This window comes from Adiantum capillus-veneris, chromosome 13 (assembly GCF_014529385.1).
Source record: "Adiantum capillus-veneris isolate H3 chromosome 13, ASM1452938v2, whole genome shotgun sequence".
NCBI lineage: Eukaryota > Viridiplantae > Streptophyta > Polypodiopsida > Polypodiales > Pteridaceae > Adiantum > Adiantum capillus-veneris.
Window position 1 is genome coordinate 108732455 of NC_140943.1, and position 26931 is coordinate 108759385.

At 46.8% G+C, this 26931-nt stretch overlaps 1 protein-coding gene across 6 annotated transcripts in view; it reads right to left on the reverse strand.

The window, feature by feature from the left end:
* The window catches only part of LOC147444618 (uncharacterized), a 162444-nt gene that overhangs the window by 40873 nt on the left and 94640 nt on the right, over positions 1–26931 (reverse strand). The gene's annotated exons all lie outside the window — the stretch shown is intronic.

The following is a 26931-nucleotide window of genomic DNA, read 5'->3' on the forward strand; positions in this document are numbered from 1 at the left end:
TACAAGCGAAGAAGACTATGCATCAAAAGCATGCAAGCCTAAACAGAGCTCTAGAAAAAAATGAAGAAGACCTTGAAATTGTCCAGAGATAGGTCACCGCTGTTAGCGCAGAATTGTCATGTTCGTCTCCAGGAGATCTTGAATGAACCAAAGATATCTGAGTGAGGCTAGAGAAACATCAACCGATTCCTAAACCCCAAAGTAACCAGAAGTGCACCCAAGAGAAAAAGATCTTATGCGATCTCAGAGGAGCACGAAGCACTCCAAAAAGCCAAAAATGTTTTCCAAAATGCTGTGACGGAAGACTTAATCTCAAGGATTGAGTAACTTGGCAAACAATGCTAACAATACCAAAGGAAATGAGCAAGAATCTCAGCACTACGAGAACAACGAACACATCGAGCCAATGCAATATGACGAGATTCCAGGTAACATCCAAGAGGCAGGACCCCTTCAAGTCATCTCTACAAAAATAGTCTCTCTTTCAAAGGAAGACTACTTTTCCAAACAGCTTGAAGCCTTTTCCGCTACCAACATGTGGTTTTATTCATGTTCCACAATGCATTGCAATGTTCAAAAATCCATGGATCCTTGCCTTTCCTTTTCCTTAACTTGGCCTTTTCAAAGCGCAATAGTACCCAATCACCAAGTGAGAATACAAGTTAGAGGAATGTCCAAAATACACCAATCTTCATCTCTATCAATAGAGAGAAGAGGAGGCCCTGGCAAAAAGGGAGATAACATCTCCTGGATTACGTGCTATAGGGGCCTATAATGCAATCCGAGACCATACCTACGCACAGCATGTGGAAAAGAAAGCACCTGGCCTTGCTCATTGACCACAGCCTCAATCGCCCTTACATTCTTTTTAGAAATGAAGTATGCTCTCTCTCTCTCTCTCTCTCTCTCTCTCTCTCTCTCTCTCTCTCTCTCTCTCTCTCTCTCATCTTCACACCAACTGCGGATCAAGACAGGGAGATACAACGGAATATCAGCAGAGGCCAGGACATGCCCCTTGTGTGTGACATTGAGCCTGAGACAAAGTTGCACTACACATGCCACTGCCCCGTCTACTACGAGATACGAGGCCACTTCCATTGCTTGTTCAGAGAGGGCTTTGGACCATTCGCTAGAGTCATGCAGTATGAGGATCAGAGATGCCTGGGTTTGTTTTTGCTCGAGCTACGCAGACACAGAGAGAGCCTGATGAGAGGAGAGGCTAGCCAGTCTCAGAGACAGATCACAGACTTCTTTAGAGCTGCCATTGGACACCCGGAGGAGTTACTACCACAGCAGAGCCCGTTGCTTTACACCAGAGGCATATTGATCGACCAAGCGACTGAGCTAGGGAGATCCAGACGCCCACGACTGGACTACACAGCATCGACGGAGGCTGCATCAGAAGATTCGGGTCACTTTCGCTCGACATGCACGACGCCCGGTCAGACTACTGACCATGGAGGAGATTGATGAGATCCGCCAGCGACCGATGCTGGATCTCCTGTGATCGAGCTATCCCAACTAGTTGTTTAGCTGCTTAGTCCACACCTAGCAGTTTAGGATTCCATAGTATTTTATTTTGTCATTTTGTCATCTGTTACTCTGACTTTGTATAAGATCCACCACATTGTAACTTTCTGGTCTCATAGGTCACTTTGGCCTTTTGAAGACGTTAATATAACATTTCATTTCATTTCTCTCTCTCTCTCTCTCTCTCTCTCTCTCTCTCTCTCTCTCTCTCTCTCTCTCTCTCTCTTTCTTTTTTTCTTTTTGGAAAAAGTCAGGGCTGTATATTACTGAGTACAATATAATCCCCCGCGCATGCCAAAATAACCTATCACGTGGGGTGTACAAGTTGAATGTAAGGAGGAGAGCCACTATAGTGACAACTCGACTAGAACAATCTCATGGTGGTCGGTGTGATGAGTGGAGGAGAAACCACCAAGGAGGGGCATAATGCCACGTAATCTGGCCACCTGTAGGTGTGAAGAAGAGTGGGGATCGGGCCCAACGCCGAAGGAAGGCAAATCGGCTAGCCTCGGCTGCTCGAGATGTACCTGAGGAAGAATCCCACTGCCACATCAGGGTGTAAATGATGTCCAGCCAAATGGCAGTGAGGGTATCCTGAAGGAGCTGTGGAGCCGCACTTAGAATGTGAAGACAAGGAGCTCTCCAAACATTCCATAGTGTAATACTAGTGCTGACTGAAAAAACTTCATCACGTGTCTGAGAATCCCCCTGCCAAGCAATCTGTGGTAGCATAGCCAAAGTCCCTTGCCGATAACCAGTCGTCTCTCTCCTCTCTCTCCTCATCTCTCTCTCTTCCTCTCTCTCTCCTCTTCTCTCTCTCTCTCTCCTCTCTCTCTCTCTCTCTCGTTGCCCCCCCCCCCCCCCCCTCCGTCTATCACTGCCCGCTCCGCACCCCCTGCTGCACCTGCCCCTCGCGCTCACTGCCCGCGCCCCCCCCCAACTCACGACCTCCGATTGGCAGGTAGTCCCGAGGAAGAAGCATCTACAACGTCAAGCGCTCTCTCTCTCTCTCCTCTCTCTCCTCGCCCCCCCCCCCCCCCCCCCCCCCCCCCCCAACTCACGACCTCCGGATTGGCAGGTAGTCCCGAGGAAGAAGCATCTACAACGTCAAGCGCTCTCTCTCTCTCTCGCTCTCTCTCTCGCCCCCCCCCCCCCCCCCGGTCTATCGCTGCCCGCCTCCGCACCCCTTGCTGCCCCTGCCCCTCGCGCTTCCCCTCTGCTGCTCCCGCACCCTCGCGCGCTCTCCCGCACCCCCTGCTGCTCCCTCTCTCTCTCGCGCTGCCCGCCCTGCTCCCTCTCTACCCCCCCCCCCCCCCCCCCCCCAATTTAATTTAACTTAACTTAAATTTTAATTTTTTCAACTACTCCCCCTCCCCCTATCTATCGCGCCCCCCCTCAGTCTATCGCCCCCCTCCTCATTCTATCGCCCCGCTTTCCCCCCCCCCCCCCCCCCCCCCTATCTGTCTATCCCCCCCCCCACCACCCCTCTCTCTCTCTCTCTCTCTCTCTCTCTCTCTCTCTCTCTCTCTTCTCTCTCTCTCTCTCTCTCTCTCTCTCTCTCTCTCTCTCTCTCTCTCTCATTCTTTGGGCCTCACCGTAATGGATCCACTTGAAGAAGACCCTGCACAGGACACAGAAGCCGCCAATGTCTCACCTGTTTGCAAGCCGCGAGCAAAGGCAACCTTCATGCTCACGAATAAGCGGATGGCGCATATGGAGAGGGAAATGAAGGAGTGGAAAACAGAGATGGAAGGATGGTGGAAGGAGAAGGCCAACCCCCTTCAGATGGTCTTCAATGAGGACGCACAGTGGAAGAAGGAGAAAGAGAGCCTTAACGCAGAAATACCAACACTAAAAGAAGAAGTCTCAGCCCTCAAACAGGAGAACCCAAACGCCAAGATACAGGTACTCAAAAAAGAAGTCTCAGCCCTTAAATAGGAGCTTGCTGATAGAGTAAGCAATGGACTAGAGGAAGGCGAATTTCAACCCTCGGTAATAGATGAAATCAAGGAAATTAAGGAACAGGTAAGGATGATCACAGAGAAAGAGAAACTTAGTGTGGCAAAGACATCTTCATGGGCGGAGATGATAACAAGGACACAGAAAAAGGCGGACGAGGCTGAAAAATTCATTGAGGTCGCCAAGAAAGGAAAAGGTCAAGAAACTCCTTGTACACCGACACTTATCAACATGACTCTCGAAGAGAAACAAAGAAGGCGGATGTGAGCACTGCATGTGAGAGTGACCGGTCTCAAGGACATAAACAATGTGGAGAAAGAGGTCACAAGCCTTACATCCATGATGGGGATGGAAAAGCCTTTGCACACAAAGGCATGGAGGGTAGGTAAGAAAAGTGATGGCACGGGAGAGTCTTCAAAGGGGAGAGCTCTCATTCTACGCTTCCCCTCGTTGGAAGAGAAGAAGGAATTCTTGAGGAAGAGGTCTACTCTCAAAGAGACAGGTATTTTCCTCGGTGATGACCTAACTCTCTCACAGCTCGCACATATGAGAGAGGTAATGCCAGAGATTACAGCGGCAAGGGAGAAGGGAAAGATAGCCTTCTACAGAGATGGACGGGTGGTGATTTTAGAACGACGTACTGCATGACGGTGCGAGATATATGGGACCACACTGAAGATGGCTACCTGGAACTGTAATGGGTCTATGAGGTTGGACGTGGGTGCATTTGAGGAGAGTTTCAAAGACAAGGATATTGTGTTCTTCTCAGAGACTCATCAGGCCCCTGGACAAGTAATGCCACATGTGGTTGGATACAGATGGGAAACAGCTCACAGAACAAATGCGAGATCTGAGCACGGGCGTAGAGGTTCAAGAGGAGTAGCAGTGCTATTCAGAGAGGAACTACAACCATTACTGCATATTGTACGAAGAGACGATCATGCTAGATATATGTGGGTGAGATTGAGACACGCCACAGGTCGATTCCTAGATATTGCCATATGTTACTTTCCTCCCAGAACATCAATGTATGCCGCATCCAGAGGACAGGCACCTTTCTCAATGCCCGAACGGGCAACTCGCAGACAGTCTTCTACGACACTTCAGATGAGATCCTTAGAGAGCTGGATGTGGGTGAGTTGGGGCTTGACAGATGCTCAGATGACAGAGAGCAAACGGAGTATGGGAGATAGCTCATCAAAATGACGACTACACATGGATTAGCCATACTTAATGGCTTACAGCAATTTCCTGGAGCAGCCGGTTTCAAATGCTTTCCACATAGACATGGGGCCAGTACAGTGGATTATGTTATGACACAACCGAGCTTTATCCCCTGCATTCAGGATTTCACAGTGGGAGCCAGGCCAGTGGGCATAGTAGTAGATCATGCTCTCTTGACACACCCGCTTATCATATTCTTGATCATATTCTAACACTCAGGGCCATCATTAACGAGGGCAGAGCACATGGGAGACGGATATATTGTAGCTTTGTGGACTTTCGTAAAGAATTTGACATGGTACCAAGAGCTCGATTGATGCGCAAACTACAGGAGATGGGGATGCCCATAGAGGTGATTTGGGGGATTATGGCTTTGTACAGATCAGTGATGGGACGGGTACGCACTCCGGAAGGGGTATCTGATTTAGTTCACTCTACCATTGGAGTGAAACAGGGCTGCCCATTGTCTCCTACTCTATTTGGTATGTATGTTGATGAGGTGTCTGATTACATCGATAGAGAGGGTGACAGAGGTGCACAGCTGGCAGGGACGTGGATCCCATTGTTGCTATATGCTGATGATATTGTGTTGATATCTGACTAACCAGAAGGTATGCAACGACAGTTGGATGCACTACGCAATTTTGCAGAGGATAGTGGATTGTGTGTAAACCTAGGTAAAACGAAGGTTATGGTGTTTAACACCACACCACAATGGGTCAGGAGATCAGTACCCACTTTCAAATATGGTCAGGAGATTGTGGAGTATACACATGCATACACTTACCTGGGGGTAGTCTTTACTGGGCCCAGATTTTCCTTGAGAAGAGCAGCAGAGACTAGACTAACTAGAGCTGGTGTGGCTCTGGGAGGAATGGAGAGGATGTGTTCGCAGGTTCAGTTCCAGGAACCTAGGACAAAGTTATGGCTCTATGATACTCTGGTTGCCTCTACTATGTTATATGGGGTGCGTGCAAGTTTGGGGACCTTCTGTAGGCCAGGAGGGTTGGAGACGTATAGAGAAGCCCCTAGTGTCCATGATCTTTCGGCTGATTAGAGCCAAGGCTTCCGTACCACATGGTATCATTCGAGCGGAATTAGCTGCCCCCCCTATGGAGATTGAGGCACTGACTAGATCAGTCTCCTTTGTACACAATCTGTGGGATACTACCAGAGACAGATATGTCAGGGTGGCTCTAGAGTCCTCCAAACAATTAGCTCTTAATGGGGATACATCATGCTAGTATGCACAGATGGCATCATGGTTTCAGACACATGGTTTCACCATGGACAAGTTGTCTCCTTTTCAATACTCTCTACAGGCACCCTTGAGGTCTTTGACGCGGGTAGAGATTAATAGACTCATTCGTCAGGATCTGATCCAGCTGGACACGAGGAGGACATGGATAGAGCCGATACAGGAGTTGGGCACAAAGATGGCTTTTTAGAGAGCATTTTCTTCACCTCACGGGGGATGGGTTTGTGATTAGACCTAGCTATATAGACAGGCATCTTTCTCATGGTGTGCGATGTGCCATTGGCCAGATACAAACGTCCACTCATCAGCTCGAGATTGAGACTAGTAGATTCAGAGGGACACCAGCAGATAGCAGGATATGCCGCTTATGCCATCTAGAACCAGAGACAGAGGTACATTACATATGTCACTGCACAGTGTACTATGAGATACGAGGCCGGTTTCATTGTCTATTCAAAGAAGGTTTTGGGCCTCTTTCTAGGGTCATGAGATACGAGGATCAAAGATGTCTTGGGCTATATCTACTTGAGCTACACAGGCATAGAGAAACTTTACTGAGGAGAGCTGAAGAGAGACAACCCCAGAGACAAATCACAGATTTCTTTACACTAGATATTGTACACCCAGAAGAACAGACAAAGGAGCAACCAATAGTGGAGAGGTCTACCCGCACTACTGGCATTCTCATTGACCGAGCATTGGAGCTAGGGAGATCTACACGACCCCGATTGAGAAGAGGAGCTACACAGTTTCGAAGGAGGCTACAGCAAAGGATTCGAGCCATACTTTTTCGTCGTCCAGAGTGCAGATGAAGATGGATCTCTATGAAGATAGATCTCTACTTCCCTCCCAAATTGTCTACACATTGTATAGCTCAGTTCACACATCTCACGCCTTTCGCCTTTCACACCTATCCGCTTAGTTTAGGATTCCGCAGTATTTATATCTTGTTATCCCTAGTTGGATTTATTTTGTTAATCTGACTTGGTATCAGATACACCGCATTGTAACTTCATGGTCAGTTTGGCCTTTTGGTCTCTCTCTCTCTCTCTCTCTCTCTCTCTCTCTCTCTCTCTCTCTCTCTCTCTCTCTCTCTCTCTCTCTCTCTCTCTCTCTCTCTCTCTCTCTCTCTCTCTCTCTCTCTCTCTCTCTCTCTCTCTCTCTCTCTCTCTCTCTCTCTCTCTCTCTCTCTCTCTCTCTCTCTCTCTCTCTCTCTCTCTCTCTCTCTCTCTCTCTCTCTCTCTCTCTCTCTCTCTCAGATATAGCAGAGTACCAACAGAGGCCAGGACATGCCCCCTGTGTGACATCGAGCCTGAGACAGAGTTGCACGACACATGCCACTGCCCCATCTACTACGAGATACGAGGCTGTTTCCATTGCTTGTTCAGAGACGGCTTTGGACCATTCTCTAGAGTCATGCGGTACGAGGATCAGAGATGTCTGGGTTTGTTTTTGCTCGAGCTGCGCAGACATAGAGAGAGCTTGATGAGAGGAAAGACTAGCCAGTCTCAGAGACAGATCACAGACTTCTTTAGAGCTGCCACCACTGGACACCCGGAGGAGTTACTACCACAGCAGAGCTTGTCGCTTTACACCAGAGGCATACTGATCGACCGAGCGACTGAGCTGGGGAGATCCAGACGCCCACGACTGCGGAGGACTACACAGCATCGACAGAGGCGGCATTACAGGATCCGGGTCACTTTGGCTCGACATGCACGACGCCCGGTCAGACTACTGACCATAGAAAAGATTGATGAGATCCACCAGCGACCGATGCTAGATCTCCTGTGATCTAGCTATCCCAGCTAGCTGTTTTAGCTGCTTAGTCCACACCCAACAGTCTAGGATTCCATAGTATTTTATTTTGTCATTTTGTCATCTTGTTACTCTGACTTTATATCAGATCCACCACATTGTAACTTTCTGGTCTCATAGGTCACTTTGGCCTTTTGAAGACGTTAATATAACATTTCATCTCTCTCTCTCTCTCTCTCTCTCTCTCTCTCTCTCTCTCTCTCTCTCTCTCGTCAGTTTAGTGAGGTGAGGCTACGGGGAAGTTGGTTTGGTTAGAGAGAGGTGCATCTTGTTTCCCTCTCTTTGCTTTTGTGGTGCATGACAAGTGGGTCCCTTCCACAATATGGCTGTGTCGTACATCTGCATCCTTTTTTGGGGTACAACATTAGAAAATGTTAAGAGTGGATGTGGACGATTTTGGAGGCCTAGTCAAGGGGTTTCACAGTTTCTTGGCTTTTCTGAGACATTACAGGAGGGTTTTATAGCGGATGCTTTATATCTGTTAGATACCTAGCACTGGACATTGTGGTGCTACATCGCTCAAGGTTGACAGAGCTTTTGGGCAGATTTGTGTAGGTTTATCACAACTACAATTTCACTCATAGTCATAAGGGACGCATTTCGGGACGGGGAACGGGGGATGGGGGACGAGCTCAAATGATTTTTAGTGTAAAAAGCAGGGCGGGACGGCAAGTGGGGACGGAAAAGTGGGGAGAAGATTGGTGTATTTTATCCTTTGATGTGTCTTGTGGTTTATTTTTTAATTTTTCCTCATGATCTCATTGTATAGTTTTTAAGGTTTTCCCATATCTCTTGTATACAGACCTATGGTTGATTTTAACGTAATGCGAAGGGTCAAAAGCCCCACTCACTGCGCACGCACGCGCGTGCGCACACACACACACACACACACACACACACACACACACACACACAGAAATGAAATGTTATATTAACGTCTCAAAAAGCCAAAGTGACCTATGACACCAGAAAGTTACAATGCGGTGTATTTGATACAAAGTCAGATTAACAAAATAAATTAAACTAGGATAACAGAATATAAATATTGCGGAATCCTAAACTAAGATGATAGCTGTGAAAAGTGAAAGGCGCAAAATGTCTGAACTAAGCAGTACAATGTGTAGACAATATGGGAGGGAAGTAGAGATCTATCTTCATAGAGATCCATCTTCATCTGCACTCTGGACGACGAAAAAGTATGGCTCGAATCCTTTGCTGTAGCCTCCTTCGAAACTCTGTAGCTCCTCTTCTCAATCGGGGTCGTGTAGATCTCCCTAGCTCCAATGCTCGGTCAATGAGAATGCCAGTAGTGCGGGTAGACCTCTCCACTATTGGTTGCTCCTTTGTCTGTTCTTCTGGGTGTACAATATCTAGTGTAAAGAAATCTGTGATCTGTCTCAGGGGTTCTCTCTTCAGCTCCCCTCAGAAAAGCTTCTCTATGCCTGTGTAACTCAAGTAGATATAGCCCAAGACATCTCTGATCCTCATAACTCATGACCCTAGATAGAGGCCCAAAACCTTCTCTGAATAGACAATGAAAACGGCCTCGTATCTCATAGTACACTGTGCAGTGACATATGTAATGTATCTCTGTCTCTGGCTCTAAGACGTGCATATCTGGCCAATGGCACAACGCAAACCATGAGAAAGATGTGTGTCCATATAGCTAGGTCGAATCACAAACCCATCCTCCGTGAAGTGCAGAAGATGGTCTCTATCGAAAGCCATTTTTGTGCCAAACTCCTGTGTCGGCTCTATCCAGGTCCTCATGTCCACCCGGATCAGATCCTGACGAATGAGTCTATTAATCTCTACCCACGTCAGAGACCTCAAGGGTGCCTGTAGAGAGTAATGAAAAGGAGGCAATCTGTCCATGGTGAAGCCATGTGTCTGAAACCATGATGCCATCTGTGAATACCAGCATGATGTATCCCCATTAAGAGCTAATTGTCTGGAGGACTCTAGAGCCACCCTCGCATATCTGTCTCTGGTAGTATCCCACAGACTGTGTACAAAGGAGACTGATCTGGTAAGTGCCTCAATCTCCATAGGGGGGGCAGCTAATTCGGCTCGAATGATATCATGCGGTACAGAAGCCTTGGCTCTAATCAGCCGAGAGATCATAGATACCAAGGGCTTTTCCATACGCCTCCAACCATCCTGGCCTACAAAAGGTCCCCAAACCTGCACCCCATATAACATAGTAGAGGCAACCACAGTATCAAAGAGCCATAACTTTGTCCTAGGTTCCTGGAACTGAACCTGCGAACACATCCTCTCCATTCCTCCCAGAGCCGCACCAACTCTAGTTAGTCTAGTCTCTGCTGCTCTTCTCAAAGAAAATCTCGGCCCAGTAAAGACTACCCCCAGGTAAGTATATGCATCTGTATACTCCACAATCTCCTGACCACATTTGAAAGTAGGTAAACACCATAACCTTGGTTTTACCTAGGTTTGCACACAATCCACTATCCTCTGCAAAACTGCGTAGTGCATCCAAATGTCGTTGCATACCTTCCGGTGAGTCAGATATCAACACAATATCATCAACATATAGCAACAATGGGATCCATGTCCCTGCCAGCTAGGCACCCCTGTCACCCTCTCTGTCAATGTAATCAGACACCTCATCAACATACATACCAAATAAAGTAGGAGACATTGGGCAGCCTTGTTTCACTACAATAGTAGAGTGAACTAAATCCAATACCCCTTCCGGAGTGCGTACATGTCCCATCACTGATCTGTACAAAGCCATAATCCCCCAAATCACCTCTATGGGCACCCCCATTTCCTGTAGTCTGCGCATCAATCGAGCTCTTGGTACCATGTCAAATGCTTTGCGAAAATCCACAAAGCTACAATAGATCCGTCTCCCATGTGCTCTGCCCTCCTCCATGGTGGCCCTGAGTGTCAGAATCTGATCAAGAGTGGAGAAACCCCTCCTGAAGCCGGCATGACCCTTTGCTCGTACACCCTCGCCCTCTGCCCAATTACTCAAGTGTTGCTCCAGGATAGATGCCTACAACCGTGCCAATGTGTGTCCAACCATAATAGTGCAGTAGTTTCTAGGCTCTGTAGGGTCACCAGCATTGAGGATGGGCACAATATTATACAACCTCCAAGTCTCAGGTAACCCCTCACACACGGCACGATTAAACAACACTGCGAGAACCTCCGTCAGCATATCCCTCGAATGTATAAAGTGCTCCGCTACTAGACCGCCATGATCATATGCCTTCCGGGTCCTCATCCTGTCAATGGCCCTTTGTACCATCTCAGATGTAAAGAAAGTGCTCGTAGTAGCTGGACAAGGCTTGGTAGGGTTTGGAAGGGGTTCCTGTCCAGGAACCGTATATAATGATGTCGTATATTGGCCCCACACATCAGGTGAAGTAATCACTGGGGGAGGGGAGTGCTCATGGCAAAGTCGCCATTCCTCTCCTAAGTCCCTACAAGGACTTCTGATATAAGTCTCGCTCCATCTGAGCTAGGTAAGCTCGCTTCTTCCGTCGCACAAGGCGTCGGAAAGCAATCAGAGACTGTCTGTACGTGATAACTCCTAAAAGAAGATCCCTCTCAAGCTGGGCTCTCAAATCTCTGCACTCCTCATCATACCAACTATTCTGGGGCATGCTCCCAGAATGCCGTCTCTTGCCCGGTTGAGTGTGTGGCTATGCCACTGATGCAGCCCCATGTAGTGTCTCAGTCAGTAGAGTGGTGCACTCCTCCACTAAAAGGCATGTACCATTTGTGCAAGCTGTGCCTTCCAATAAACGGTCCCAGATATCCTCTGTATAAACGAAATCAGTCTCTGATGTAAATGTATAGCGGGTGTGTGTCCTACCTCCTGATGTCTGGGTTGTACTATACTGAAATTTAACGGACATTGTCAAGAGAGCATGATCTTCTGCTATGCCCACTCGCCTGGCTCCCACTGTGAAATTTTGAATGCAAGGGACAAAGCTCGGTGTGTCATAACATACTCCACTGAACTGGCCCCATGTCTATGTGGAAAGCATGTGAAACCGGCTCCTCCAGGAAATCGCTGTAACCATTAAGTATGGCTAATCCATGTGTAGTCGTCATTTCCATGAGGTATCTTCCATACTCCGTCTGCTCTCTGTCATCTGAGCATCTGTCAAGTCCCAACTCACCCATTTCCAGCTCTTTAAGCATCTCATCTGAAGTGTTGTAGAAGACTGTCTGCGAGTTGCCCGTTCGGGCATTGAAGTCCCCTAGGAGAATGATATCACCATCCCTAGAAAACTCCCATATGTCATCATCTAGTATAGAGAAAGCTGACTGCCCTCTGGATGCAGCATACACTGATGTACTGGGAGGAAAGTAACATAATGGCAATATATAGGAATCGAACTGTGTCAGCTCTCAGTCTCACCCACATATATCTAGCATGATCATCTCTTCGTACAATATGCAGTAATGATTGTGGTTCCTCTCTTAATAGCATTGCTACTCCTCTTGAACCTCTATTCCCATGCTCAGATCTCGCATTTGTCCTGTAAGTTGTCTCCCATTTGTGCCATAACCTGTCCAGGGGCCTGATGAGTCTCTGAGAAGAATACAATATCCTTGTCTTTGAAACTGTCCTCAAATGCACCCACGTCCAACCTCATAGACCCATTACAATTCCAAGTAGCCATCTTCAGTGTGGTCCCATAGGTCTCGCACCATCATGCAGTGCACCGCTCTAAAATCACCACCCGTCCATCTCTGTAGAAGGCTATCTTTCCCTTCTCCCTTGCCGCTGTAATCTCTGGCATTAGCTCTCTCATATGTGCAAGCTGTGAGAGAGTCAGGTCATCACCGAGGAAAATACCTGTCTTTTTGAGAGTAGACCTCTTCCTCAAAAATTCCTTCTTCTCTTCCAACGAGGGGAAGCGTAGTATGAGAGCTCTCCCCTTTGAAGACTCTCCCGTGCCATCACTTTTCTTACCTACCCTCCATGCCTTTGTGTGCAAAGACTTCTCCATCCACATCATGGATGTAAGGCTTGTGACCTCTTTCTCCACATTGTTTATGTCCTTGAGACCGGTCACTCTCACATGCAGTGCTCGCATCCGCCTTCTTTGTTCCTCTTCGAGGGTCATGTTGATAAGCGTCGGTGTACAAGGAGTTTCTTGACCTTTCCCTTTCTTGGCGACCTCAATCCATTTTTCGGCCTCGTCCGCCTTTTTCTGTGTCCTTGTTATCATCTCCGCCCAAGAAGATGTCTTTGCCTCATTCAGTTTCTCTTCCTCTGTGATCATCCTTACCTGTTCCTTGATTTCCTTGATTTCATCTATTACAGAGGGCTGAAATTCGCCTTCCTCTAGTCCACTGCTTACTCTATCAGCAAGCTCCTGTTTAAGGGCTGAGACTTCTTTTTTGAGTGTCCGTATCTCGGCGTTTGGATTCTCTTGTTTGAGGGCTGAGACTTCTTCTTTGAGTGTCTATATTTCTGCGTTAAGGCTCTCCTTCCATTGTGCGCCTTCATTGAAGACCATCTGAAGGAGGTTGGCCTTCTCCTTCCACCATCCTTCCATCTCTGTTTTCCACTCCATTTCCATCTCCTTCTGCGCCATCCGCTTGTTCATGAGCATGAAGGTTGCCTTTGCTCGTGACTTGCAAACAGGCGAGAGAGAGAGAGAGAGAGAGAGAGAGAGAGAGAGAGAGATGAAATGAAATGTTATATTGACGTCTTCAACACGGTTGCCCGCTCTCTCCTACTCTGTTTGGTATGTATGTGGATGAGGTTTCTGGCTACATTGAGAGAGATGGTGATAGAGGTGCACAACTGGCAGGAACATGGATTCCACTATTGTTATATGCTGATGATATTGTGTGGATCTACGACTCCCCCGGAGGGGATGCAATGTCACTTGGATGCTTTGTATAGGTTGCCCATGAAAGTGGTTGGTCTGTCAACCTTGGTAAAATCATAGAGAGCATCTTCTCCAACGCACGGAGGATGGTTTTGTGATCAAACAAGGATACATGGATACTCATCTATCCCACGGGATACGAGGTACTAGTGGTCAGATACGCACATCCTCACATCAGTTAGAGATCGAGACAGGCAGATTTAGAGGAGTACGTGCTGAGTACAAGATTTGTCAGGTGTGCCAGATAGAGCCAGAGACAGAACTACATTACATATGTCACTGCCCAGTATATTATGAGATACAACGCCGCTTTCACTATCTATTCAGAGGGGGTTTTGGGCCACTTTCTAGAGTCATGAGATACCAGGATCACAGATGCCTCGGATTATCCTTACTCGAGATTCGCAAACACAGAGAGGACCTCTTGAAGAGGGGCACAATGAGAGAGATCCACCGACGACAGTGGAAGATTACACATTTCTTTCAGTCACAGACAGAGGAGTTTGAGCAGTCTCCATAGCATAACAATACCAGAGGCATACTGCTTGATCGGGCGATAGAGTTGGGGCGTCCCGTCGCCCACTGATGAGGGGGTCCTCTCGACATCGACGCAGATTGCAGCAGAGGATCCATACCATACTGGCGCGAAATAGGAGTTGTCCCCAACAGAGTGCCTACCTTGGAGGACATTGAATCTCTATACCCTTTTGGATATTGATGTATATGTATATGATGCCTCGACTGTCAGAGAGCTCCATTGTATCAGCTCACCCTTTGTATCAGTTTTCACCCCACCCCTACCCACTATTTTATTTTCTTTTCAGTTCTTTGTACTTTGTACCCAGACCTAGTATTAGATTCACCACATGTAACCTTTCGGTCTCATAGGTCATTTTGGCCTTTTGAAGACATTAATATTACATTTCATTCCATCCATCTCTCTCTCTCTCTCTCTCTCTCTCTCTCTCTCTCTCTCTCTCTCTCTCTCTCTCTCTCTCTCTCTCCCCCCCCTAGCCCTCGCCCCCTATCTCCTCGCCCTAGCTTTATCTCCTAGCCCCTCGCCCTTGAACCTTGAACCTACCCTCGCCCTCTTCCCATCGCCCTCGCCCGTGGCCTCCACCTTGACTAAAACACAAATTAATTATTAATTTGCTTGCTCTGATTTAATTTTTGCTTTGCTTCAATTCTCCCTGCAGAAAGCACTGCCCACCGAAAAGCAAAAAGCAAAATCACAAAACCAGAAAGGCCGATTCTACTACTACAGGTGCTAGAACAAGAGCATACTCAGGGCTGTTTTGGTTGTGTGGGATAGCTTCGACAGGTTCGGATTTGTGGTGTATGCAGGACAGCGTTAGACAGGACATTGGGCGCAAGGCCCCTCCATTATTTTGGCTTTTGGCTTTAAGGGTGACGCTCGCAGTGGGCTGTGGTTGTATCTTTACCCGCTGTGGAATGCTTGATGCGGATGTATGCTCGATGCGGGAGACAATGTATGCATAGAGTGGATGCATATGTGCGCTTAGTGGCTCTTTTTCGGACACTGATTAAGCATGAGAAAGCTGAGCGATAAAGCCGACCCCCTAGAGGATGCCATTCAAAAGTGCAAAGAGGAAATGACGGAGACTATTACCAAGATGAACCGCAATCTATTGGGCACAATAAATATGCTCGAAGGACGTGTCCTGATCCAAGAAAGCAAGATAAGCGCACTGGAAGACCAAGTGACGGCTCAGGATGAAGAGATTGCGTCACTCAAAAAAGATCTCGCCGAAGCATTCAAACAACACACTGGAAGAGGGCAAATTGCAACCCTCAGTAATCGAAGAAATCAACACTATCAAGGAGCAAGTACGGGCCATCAAAGAGGGAGAAGAGCAACACAAAGAGATGACTTCTTGGGTGGATCTTCTTACAAAAACTAAGCAGAAGGCGGATGAAGCCGAGAAATAAATCGAGATGGCCAAGAAAGGAAAAGACAAGGAGATAACGTCCACATCCACACCCACTATCATTAATCAGACACTAGAGGAGGAGCAAAGAAGACGTGTGCGCGCTTTACATGTGAGAATTTGCGGTCTTAAAGACAAAGGCAATGTGGACGAAGAGGTAAAAGAACTCATGGCCTTGATGGGGGTTCATGAGCCGACGCACACAAGAGCCTGGAGAGTGGGCAACATAAAGAGTGGGCTCTCTCCTACTCTATTTGTATGTATGTAGATGAGGTTTCTCACTACATTCAGAGAGATGGTGATAGAGGTGCACAGCTAGCGGGGACATGGATTCCACTCTTGTTATATGCTGATGATATTGTTTTGATTTCTGACTCCCCGGAGGGGATGCAACGTCAACTGGATGCTTTCCATAGGTTTGCCCGAGAAAGTGGTTTGTCCGTCAACCTTGGTAAAACCAAGGTCATGGTTTTTGTTACCACCCCACAGTGGATCAGGAGGTCAGCGCCCGCCTTCACATACAGACAGGAGAAGGTGGAGTATAGAAATGCTTACACTTACCTTGGGGTGGCTTTCAGTGGACCAGCATTTTCATTGAGGAGGGCAATAGAGACTAGATTGACCAGAGCCCATGCAGCATTGGGTAAATTGGAAAGGATGTGTTCATAGGTTTAGTTTCAGGAGCCTCGGACGAAGCTCTGGCTCTTTGACACTCTGGTAGCCTCTGTATTGCTCTATGGAGCTAAGATTTGGGGACCTTCACTCAACCATCACGGGAAGACAGGCCGCAATGATGGATGGGGGGACATGGAGAAGCCTCTAGTCTCTATGATCTCGCGGCTCATTAAGGCCAAGACTTTCAGTACCACGTCCTATTATACGAGCAGAGCTAGCTGCCTCCCCACTGGTGGTTGAGGCGCTCACCAGATCTGTCTCCTTCATACACCGCATGTGGGAACTTCCCAGAGACAGATATGCACGCCTTGCACTTGAGTCCTCTCGACAGTTAGCCGTGCAGGGAGATACAACATGCTGGTATGGGGAGATGACGTCATGGTTTCAGGCGCATGGGTTCCGCATAGACAGATTGCCTCCTTTCCAGTACTCATTGGATGCGCCCTCTGTGACTCTTACACAATCCGAGATCACAAGGATCATTCGCCAGGACTCGACTCAGCTAGACACTAAGAGGACATGGATACAACCACTACAGGAGCTAGGCACGAAGATGGCTTTCTACAGAGAGCATCTCCTCTAGCTTACGGAGGATGGTTTTGTGACGAGGCCCAGATACATGGACACTCGCCTGTCTCATGGGATACGATGTGCTATTGGCCAGATACGCACATCTTCACACTAGCTGCTGATCGAGACTGGGAGATACAGCGGAATACCAGCACAGTCCAGGACATTCCCCCTGTGTGACATCAAGCCTGAGACAAAGTTGCACTACACATGCCACTGCCCCGTCTACTACGAGATACGAGGCCACTTCCATTGCTTGTTCAGAGAGGGCTTTGGACCATTCTCTAGAGTCATGCGGTATGAGGATCAGAGATGCATGGGTTTGTTTTTGCTCGAGCTACGCAGACACAGAGAGAGCTTGATGAGAGGAAAGACTAGCCAGTCTCAGAGACAGATCACAGACTTCTTTAGAGCTGCCACTGGACACCCGGAGGAGTTACTACCACAGGAGAGCTCGTCGCTTTACACCAGAGGCATACTGATCGACCGAGCGACTGAGCTGGGGAGATCAAGACGCCCATGACTGCGGAGGACTACACAACATTGACAAAGGCTGCAGCAGAGGATCCAGGTCACTTTGGCTCGACATGCACGACGCCTGGTCAGACTACTGACCATGGAGGAGATTGATGAGATCCGCCAGCGACCGACCGATGTTGGATCTCTTGTGTTCTAGTTATCCCAGCTCACTGTTTTAGCAGCTTAGTCCACACTCAGCAGTCTAGGATTCCATAGTATTTTATTTTGTCATTTTGTCATCTTGTTACTCTGACTTTGTATCAGATCCACCACATTGTAACTATCTGGCCTTAGAGGTCACTTTGGCCTTTTGAAGACGTTAATATAACATTTCATTTCATTTAATTTCTCTCTCTAGGCACCCTCGATGTCTCTTACACGAGTGGAGATTATTAGACTCATTAGCCAGGACCTTATCCAGCCGGATACCAAGAGGACATCGATAGAGCCGCCACAAGAGTTGGGCACGAAGGTGGCTCTCTATAGAGAGCATCTTCTCCACCACACAGGAGATGGGTTTGTGATTCGACCGAGCTACATGGACACACATATGTCTCATGGTTTGCGGTGTGCCATTGGTCGAATACGCACATCCTTACATCAGCCGGAGATTGAGACTGGTAGATTCAGAGGGATCCCAGCAGACAATAGGATTAACGCTTATGCCACCTAGAGCCAGAGACAGGGCTACATTACATGTCATTGCACAGTGTACTATGAGAAACGGGGCCGTTTCCACTGCTTATTCAGAGAGGGTTTTGGTCCTTTCTCTAGGTTCATGAATTATGAGGATCAGAGATGTCTTGGGCTATATCTACTTGAGTTACACAGATATAGATACACTACTAGGGAGAGATAGACAGAGAGAGTCCTAGAGACAGATTACAGATTTCTTTTCACTAGATACAGGACAGCTAGAGGAGAAGCCATCACTGCAAAGCTCAGCCCACACTCATTCGACCACTACCGGCACTCTCATCAACCAAGCACTCGAGCTACGAAGATTCAAACGACCACGATTAAGGAGAGGGGCTACACAACATCGACGGAGACTACAGCAGAGGACTCAATCCATACTCTTTCGACATCCAGAGTGCAGATGAGAATGGATTCTAGCAGTAGTATCTTTGTTGTAGTTCTCCTTTTTGTACCCAGACATGGTATTAGATTCACTATTTTGTAACAAATTTCTCATAGGTTATTTTGGCCTTATGAAGACGTTAATATAACATTTCATCTCTCTCTCTCTCTCTCTCTCTCTCTCTCTCTCTCTCTCTCTCTCTCTCTCTCTCTCTCTCTCTCTCATAAGAGGTCTTGAGTTCAACTCTCGTCAGATAGATCTTTGAGGTCTCTTGGGATAGTTTCCTACGACGTTAAAATTCTCTTCTTCTTCTTCTTCTTCTTCTTCTTCTCTCTCTCTCTCTCCCTCTCTCTCTCTCTCTCTCTCTCTCTCTCTCTCTCTCTCTCTCTCTCTCTCTCTCTCTCTCTCTCTCTCTCCACACCCACCAGCAGAGGCCAGGACATGCCCCTTGTGTGACATGGAGCCTGAGACAGAGTTGCACTATACATGCCGCTGCCCCGTCTACTACGAGATACGGGACGCTTCCATTGCTTGTTCAGAGAGGGTTTTGGACCACTCTCCAAAGTCATGGGATACGAGGATCAGAGATGCATGGGTTTGTTCTTGCTTGAGCTGCGCAGACACAGAGACAGCCTCATGAGTGGAGAGGCTAGACAGTCTCAGAGACGGATCACAGATTTCTTTAGAGCAGACACGGGACAGTCACAAGAGCCACTCCCACAGCAGAGATCCCTCTCATCTCACACCAGAGGCACACTGATCGACCGGTTGATGTGACCGAGGGAAATCCAGGAGCCCATGACTCCGGAGGACTACACAGCATCGCGGCGGAGGCTACGTCAGAAGATTCGGAGCACTCTGGCCAGGCATGCACGATGCCCGGTCAAACTACTTACCATGGAGGAGATTGTTGAGATCCGCCAATGACCGATGCTAGATCTCTTGTGATTTAGCTATCCCAGCAAGCCGCCCATTTTGCTTAGTTCACATCAACCAGTCTAGGATCCCATAGTATATTTTTTGTTTGTTATGTTGTTATTTTGTTACTCTGACTTTGTATCACATCCACCACATTGTAACTTTCTGGTCTCATAGGTCACTTTGGCCTTTTGAAGACGTAAATATAACATTTCATTTCATTTCATTCTCTCTCTCTCTCTCTCTCTCTCTCTCTCTCTCTCTCTCTCTCTCTCTCTCTCTCTCTCTCTCTCTCTCTCTCTCTCTCTCTCTCTCTCTCTCTCTCTCTCTCTCTCTCTCTCTCAAGCACCGTCATCATTGTGGAACACTGTTGTAGGTGCGCAATGCATCAGAGCCCTCAGCAGGTGCAACGGTGTCACAACTAAGTAGACAAAGCTCTTGTAACTTTTTTGTGATAATGCTTATTTTTGGTTTTAAAACTTGTTTTCCTCTTTGAAAGATAGCATGAATAGTGCAGTTAAGTAGGCCATTAATGAGTGGTCACAGGTTATGGTGGACCCACGCAGTGGATTAGAACATAGATAATACACGCTCCCATCTAGCCAACCAAAACGGGGTGCCTGTGGCTTGTAACTCTTGCATAATACGGTCATACTCGAACACAGAAAGGATTAATTTCTTGGAGTGTGGGCTAGATCCGCCAGAAAAGACAATTACAATCAATAAGATGGCATGATCATGAAAGATTGCTCATTGTGCATACGTGGGCTGAATGCTTTGAATGTTTCTGAGTTTTCACAAGCATCTTGGATTTATGTTTTAAAGCTAGAATCAAGATCCACACGAAAAGAGCTTTTATTTGATACCCATATTGATATTTCTTTTTGTTAGAAGTTTTACAAAGAAGGAAGGTTCTAGAAGCTTCTAGAAGATTCTAGGAGGAGGATTCTAGAAGGACAATTGGAAGGACACTTGTTGCAAAGCTTCTAAAAGTTGGGACAGTTGTCCACTCTTTTTGACCGTTGAAAGGACACTTGGTTGTAAAGCTTTTCAAAAAGCTGGGACACTTGCCACACATGCATAACCTTTTTGACATGCGGTCGGACACTTGTTCCCATGCTACCTAGCTTACTCTTTTTGTTCATAAAGCAACTCCACCCATAAATTCAGCCTCTTTCACCCTCATTTGAGTATCATCTTCTTGTTGAATTTTCACTCTATCATTAGCCCAAGAAGCCTATACGCTACCGCCATCATCTTCCCCTACATCTATTCTCAAATTCTCTCTAAGTACACAATTCTCTCTCTTCCTAACTTGTTGATTTTCAGGGCAGCAACCCTACAAATAAAAAAATTCAGCTCTACTCTCAAAACTTTGAGCTCTTTCTTTCACCATAAATGCAACCAAGAAGATGGCGTACTGTGTTACCATATACATGTGGTAGTGATGTGTGCACACTAGGACCGCCGGGTCACTCTAGGGCTATCTACCTTTCCATTGCACACCTAGTAACATACTCTCTATTGTGTGCCTTGAGCTTCCTTCGTCTTCTCCAAGTTGTGTGTGTTTCTCTGCAACCCTAATTCCAACAATTGGTATCAGAGCAGGTTACGTCCTCCCGGGCTTAGTCGCCAGCTGCTCTAGCACACGCCTGCTCACTTTCTCCGATTACAATGAGACTTGGTGAGCGTTCGCAGGTCGACAAATATTTCGGAAGTACTCGTAGAGCTTAGTCTGCTCAGATTTCTGATTCGGGCTCATTTCGGCCTCCGTTTCCACTACAGACAGGTCTGCACAGGCAATTTCGTCATTTTGTGCAGAATTTCTGTCAATGCCGATTTTTGCATAAAAGGTGCCTTACAGTCTTCTACGGTTTGTGCTATATAGCACGTGTTGTTCCCATTCCAGTTCTCCTATTTTTGGACAGTTTTCACATCAGGTGCAACAGTGCCTTATACTGTCACAAAGTGATGACGTGGCTACCGACAACAAAAACCCTAATTTCTGCCAGAAACCCTAATCTGCAAAAACCCTAATTTCTGGAAACCCTAACCCTAACCCTAACTGCTGGCTGAAGCCCTAAAGTGGCTGAAACCCTAAAATTGGCGGCTGAAAATGCCACGTGGGCAGCGTACGGATTTTTCCGGATTTTGTGGAGATGAAAAAAAAAAAGCAGCCAAGCGATGCAAATCCTCAGCTTTTTGGCTACGCAATTTGGGGGTTTGTGAGAGAGACTGGATTTGCTTTATTTTTGCTCTCTTGAGAGAGAGAGAGAGAGAGAGAATTTTGCTTTTGAACTGGAATCTTTTGGGGCTCTACTTTTGGGCATCCCTTGTAATCTTTAAGTAAACGGTTTAGGGTTCATTCTGCAGAGCATTTGGACGCAAAGTCTGAGAGTGAAACCCTAACCGCTCTCTTGTACTTTGACATTGATTTAATACATAAAGAAATACCAAAAGGGGAGCCAGTCTTTGGGGCCAATATCTCTAGGCACGGAACTCCGCCAGGCTAGTGCAAATCTATTGTGATCTATAAATTGTTTTGAAGTGGTTATTTGGTGCTGTTGTGATTGATTCTTGACTTGGAGTGTCCAAGTCTGTTACAGTGGTATCAGACCACGGCCGATTTCTCTTCTATGGGAAATCCGATCCCCAAATTTTTTTCAGCGGCACCTATGGCTTTACGCAAGGATCAGTTGACTCCCTCTACATCTGGAGATGCGGACAGGGATCACAACGAAGATTCCGGCAGAGAGTATCGCCCGCCTCGGCCTACTCAATCGGAGCAACAACAGATGGAGCGTCGTCAATTGATCGGCGATGCAACAAAGATGATGCTCAATTTTGCGAAGGACCCAAAATTTGCAAAATATATGAGCGAGACTTCTTTTCAGGAAGTGTATGAGCAGTGGCGGAAAACCACTACACCACCCCCGAAACCCACTCTCAAGAAACCTTCAGCTCACAAGAAATATTCAGAGAAGGAATTAGAAGAGGTGATTGATACACGGATTGCTCAGCTTTTTGACGCGCAAAAGAAAGCTAAAAAGCACGGCAAAAAGCAAAAGAAAGGCACTGACTTCCCGGGTTATTTGGGTCGTCAGTCGATATTTGACAAAGCAAAGAAACAGAAGAAGCGTGTTCACTTTGAAGGAGTACCCAGTTCTTCTTCTTCTTCTTCTTCTTCTTCTGACAGTTCTTCTAGCTCTTGAGATTCGAGCGAAGAAGACAGAAAAGGTAAAAAGCAAAACAAGAAACAACGCTTCGGAAAGGGAAAGAAAAAGGCAAAGAAGTCTAAATCTCGCCCAGAGACTGACAGTTCTACTGAGGACTCGTCTACAGACAGTTCAGACTCCAATGACGGAAACTTTTATACGAACAAGAAGAATTTTTATAAAGCCAAGCATAATGACTTTCTGGAAGATAAAAGCAAGAAAGTCCGACAGTTTAAGGAAGGTGGACACTCGATCAAATTTGATACTTTTTCAGGATACTCAGATGCTTCGAAGGCTTTGTCTTTTATACAGTAGTTTGACATCGCTTTCGCGGGAGGACGCTATTCAGAGCACTCCAAGATTCGGAGAGCTGCCACTTACTTTAAGGGGAATGCTCGCACTTGGTGGTCCACGCTTCTTTTAAACAAGACTGTGCCAGTTAAATGGCTGAAATTTAAGAAGCTTTTTATTTCTTCTTGGTTGACGCAAGAGTATGAACGCGACATACGAGCTGCTTGGAACCATCTTCGGATGACCAAGAAAGATACAATAAATGCTTACTGTGAGAGATTCTGGAGCTCTTTTCTACCCGCCTCTTCATTTAAGAAGATCTCGTTCAGAGAACAGATTGAGCGGTTCACCTTGGGTCTACCTACAGAGATCCAAGATCACTGCTTGGAGCAGAAGTCAGCTTCTATTCAGGAGTTGATGAGTCATGCGAAGCGGGGCTTTGCCATTCACTCTGGCAGTCTGACCTACCCTACAAATGAGGCCATGACCCAACCAGCCGAAGAGACTTCTCCGAATGAAAGTAGAAAGAAAAAGACCAACCCAGAGAAAAAGGATGCACGACCCAAGCTTACTCCTCAGAAGCAAGCTCGATTCATCAAGGAGGGGAAGTGCTTTGGATGCGGGGAACATGGACATATCTCCGCGAAGTGCCCTGAAAAGGCACAAAAAGAACAGAATGATAAGGACGACGACAGGCCTGAGAATTCGAGAGCAACTGAGGAACGTGGACGAAAAGGCAAGATGAAAACAAGACTGGTTCCAGATTGTGTGGGTACCGATCCTGACACCATGGACGAGAGTACAGAACTTTGCCGAGCTTGGGGCAAAGTGAAAGATCAAGAGGCCCTGATCTTCTTTGATGGAGGAGCCAAGGCCAACTTCATTTCACCGGAATTGGCGGCGCGGCTCGAGATCACTCCCGATCGGATGGGACCACTGGCAGAGGCAGTTCTAGCGGCACCCGGCAAGGACGTAGCCATTACACCTGTCATTGGCAAATGTCGGTTGCATTGTCAGGGGTATTTGCGCCATGAGGACTTCTTCATAATGCCTTTGGAGGGTTGTGATGTTCTCTTAGGGATTCCCTGGTACCACAAGAACAACGCCGTGGTCGACTATCGGGCGAGGAAAGCGTCTTTGACTACATAGAAGAACAGAAACATTAAACTGAAGGGTGAGTCTGTCCCTATTGTATCGGCTTCGGCCATTTCAAAATTAATGAAATCCAGTCTATTTGTTTACTCGATCCTCATGAAAGAATTGAGCGATACGGATAGGACAAATATGTCTAAACTTGATAAAGAACGCCAAGATTTTCTCCACTCTCACGTCGATTGCTTCTCAGAGGGCCTACCAGGCGAGTTACCACCTGCTCCTCCTAAAGATCATACCATTGATCTGATACCTGGAAGCACACCACCGAACCGGCCACCTTACCATGTGAGCCGAGCACAGAAGGAAGAGATTATGAACCAAGTGAAAGACCTCTTGGAAAAGGGTCTTGTCCAGCCTAGTACTTCACCGTATTGCTCTCCAGTGTTGTTGGTTTTGAAGAAAGACGGATCTTGGACAATGTGCATCAATTATAGAGCTCTCAACAAAATCACCATCAAGAACAGATTTCCGATTCCTAGGATCGATGATATACTCGACAGGTTACAGAGATCCTCGTGCTTTAGCAGGATTGACCTGAAGAGTGGATATCATCAAATCCGAATCACGCCGGGAGACGTCTACAAGACAGCCTTCCGGACTACTTTTGGGTTATTTGAGTTTTTGGTGATGCCTTTTGGCTTAACCAATGCTCCTGCGACATTTAATTGGATGATGGACAGGGATTTTAGAGAGTACAAGCTATTTACTGGCACTTTCTTTGACGACATCATTGTTTCTCCAAGAATGAGGCAGAACACAGAGATCATCTACTTCAGGTCTTTCAAGCATTACGAGATCACAAGCTAGTGATTAATGCAAAGAAAAGTGAATTTTTCCTACCAAAGATACACTTTTTGGGACAAATTGTCTCAACAGCAAGAGTGCAAATGGATCCGGCCAAGATAGAGACCATACGTGATTGGCCCGATTTGAAGAATGTTCATGAAGTTAGAAGCTTCTTGGGATTGTATTCGTATTACAGGCGGTTCATACGAAACTTTGCACAGGTTGCTTCCAGTTTGCATATCTTGACACAGAAAGGAGTCCCTTTCTCGTGGAGATCCACATAGGTGATTGCCTTTCAGACATTAAAAGAGAAATTGACTACGGGACCAGTTTTGACTTTGCCGGACTTGCAGAAGTCATTTGAAGTATATTGTGATGCTTGTGGTCGTAGTCTGGGTGCGGTCTTAATGCAAGAAGGCCCTGTCATTGCTTACGAGGGCGGATTGTTCTCAAGGCCAAAGATGACAGCACAGATTTATGAGAAAAAGCTTTTGGCGGTTATCCATGCTCTTACTCAGTGGCAGCATTACCTGCTCCGAGCGGATTTTACGGTCTTTACAGACCATCAGAGTTTGCGCTACTTCTTGTCACAGAAGCAGCTTTCGGAAAAGCAGATGCGGTGGGCGAACATCTTGTCACAGTTTCACTTCCAGATTGTCCACGTGCAGGGACAGATGAATGTGGTGGCAGATGCTTTGTCTCAAAAGCCGTTGGTTCTGGCTATTTCGGTGATACATCATAGGAGCTCTAGGGTATGGTCGACCAGTATGCCACAGATACAGATTTTGCAAATATTTTTACACGGATACGGGATGGGGAAACAGTAGCAGGATACTCCATTCGGGAAGGCTACTTGATGAGAAAAACCATGTTGTGCGTTACACAACCGTTGAGGGAAAAGGTTATGACTGAATGCCACTGTCCACCTTTTACGGGTCACCGCGGCATTGCTACCACCATGAAGGGGGTAGAGAGATACTTCTGTTGGCCGAGACTCAAAAAGGATGTGGAAGAGTTTGTGCGCAGTTGCTCAGTATGCCAGAAGGTCAAGTTTGACAGGCATAAGGCACAGGGATTGTTACAGCCTTTACCCATACCCACCCGCCCCTGGGAAAGTATTGAAATGGATTTCATTTTTGATCTCTCGAGAACACGGAGTGGTCACGATGGTATCTGGACTGTTATTGACAGATTTAGCAAACAGGCTCATTTCATTCCAGTGAAGAAAACAGTCAAGCCGGATCACTTAGCGAGATTGTTTGTGGCCCAGATCTTCAAATTACATGGCATGCCTGAGACAATTGTCTCCAACAGAGACCCCAGATTTACAAGTTTGTTTTGGAAGGCAATTTGGAAGAACATTGGAACGCGGTTGCAGTTCTCGTCATCGTTCCACCCGCAGACTGATGGTCAATCTGAGATTGCAAATTCATTGGTTCTAGATTTATTGAAGTCTTATATCTCAGATCAAAAGACTCAATGGGAAAAGTACTTACCTTTGGTGGAATTTGCCTACAATAACACGATACACTCTTCGACGAGGAAGGCGCCATTTGAGATTGTTGAAGGTGCTGCGAAGATTCCACCCTTCCTGAGCACGAAAGGTAAGATTTTTGAAGCGGATAAATATAGGCGAGATTTGGATACGGCTTTTGCCAAGGTTCGCGAGACTTTGCAAAAGTCTCAAGAACAACAGAAAAAGGCAGCGGATCGCCATCGTCACGACTTGAAATTGAAGAAGGATGATTGGGTGCTCTTACGTTTTGAGAAGGCACGCCTCAGAAACAAAAAGGGAAAGGAGAGGCTTTTTCCAAATCTTAGTATGCGATACTACGGACCTTTCCAGATCACTGAAAAGATAAATGATGTCTCCTTCCGATTGAAACTGCCAGATACTTGGAGGATTCACAATTCATTTCATGTGAGTCTCTTGAAACCTTTTAAGGGTGATGTGCCTGATGATGGGGAGCCTGATGAGCAACCCGAAGTGGAAGAAAACAAGGAGATCCTTGTTCCTGAACAGATTTTGGCACATAAGGATACGAAGACTAAAGGTAAAGTCTGAAGGCAGTTCTTGGTTAAGTTCAAGAACGATCCT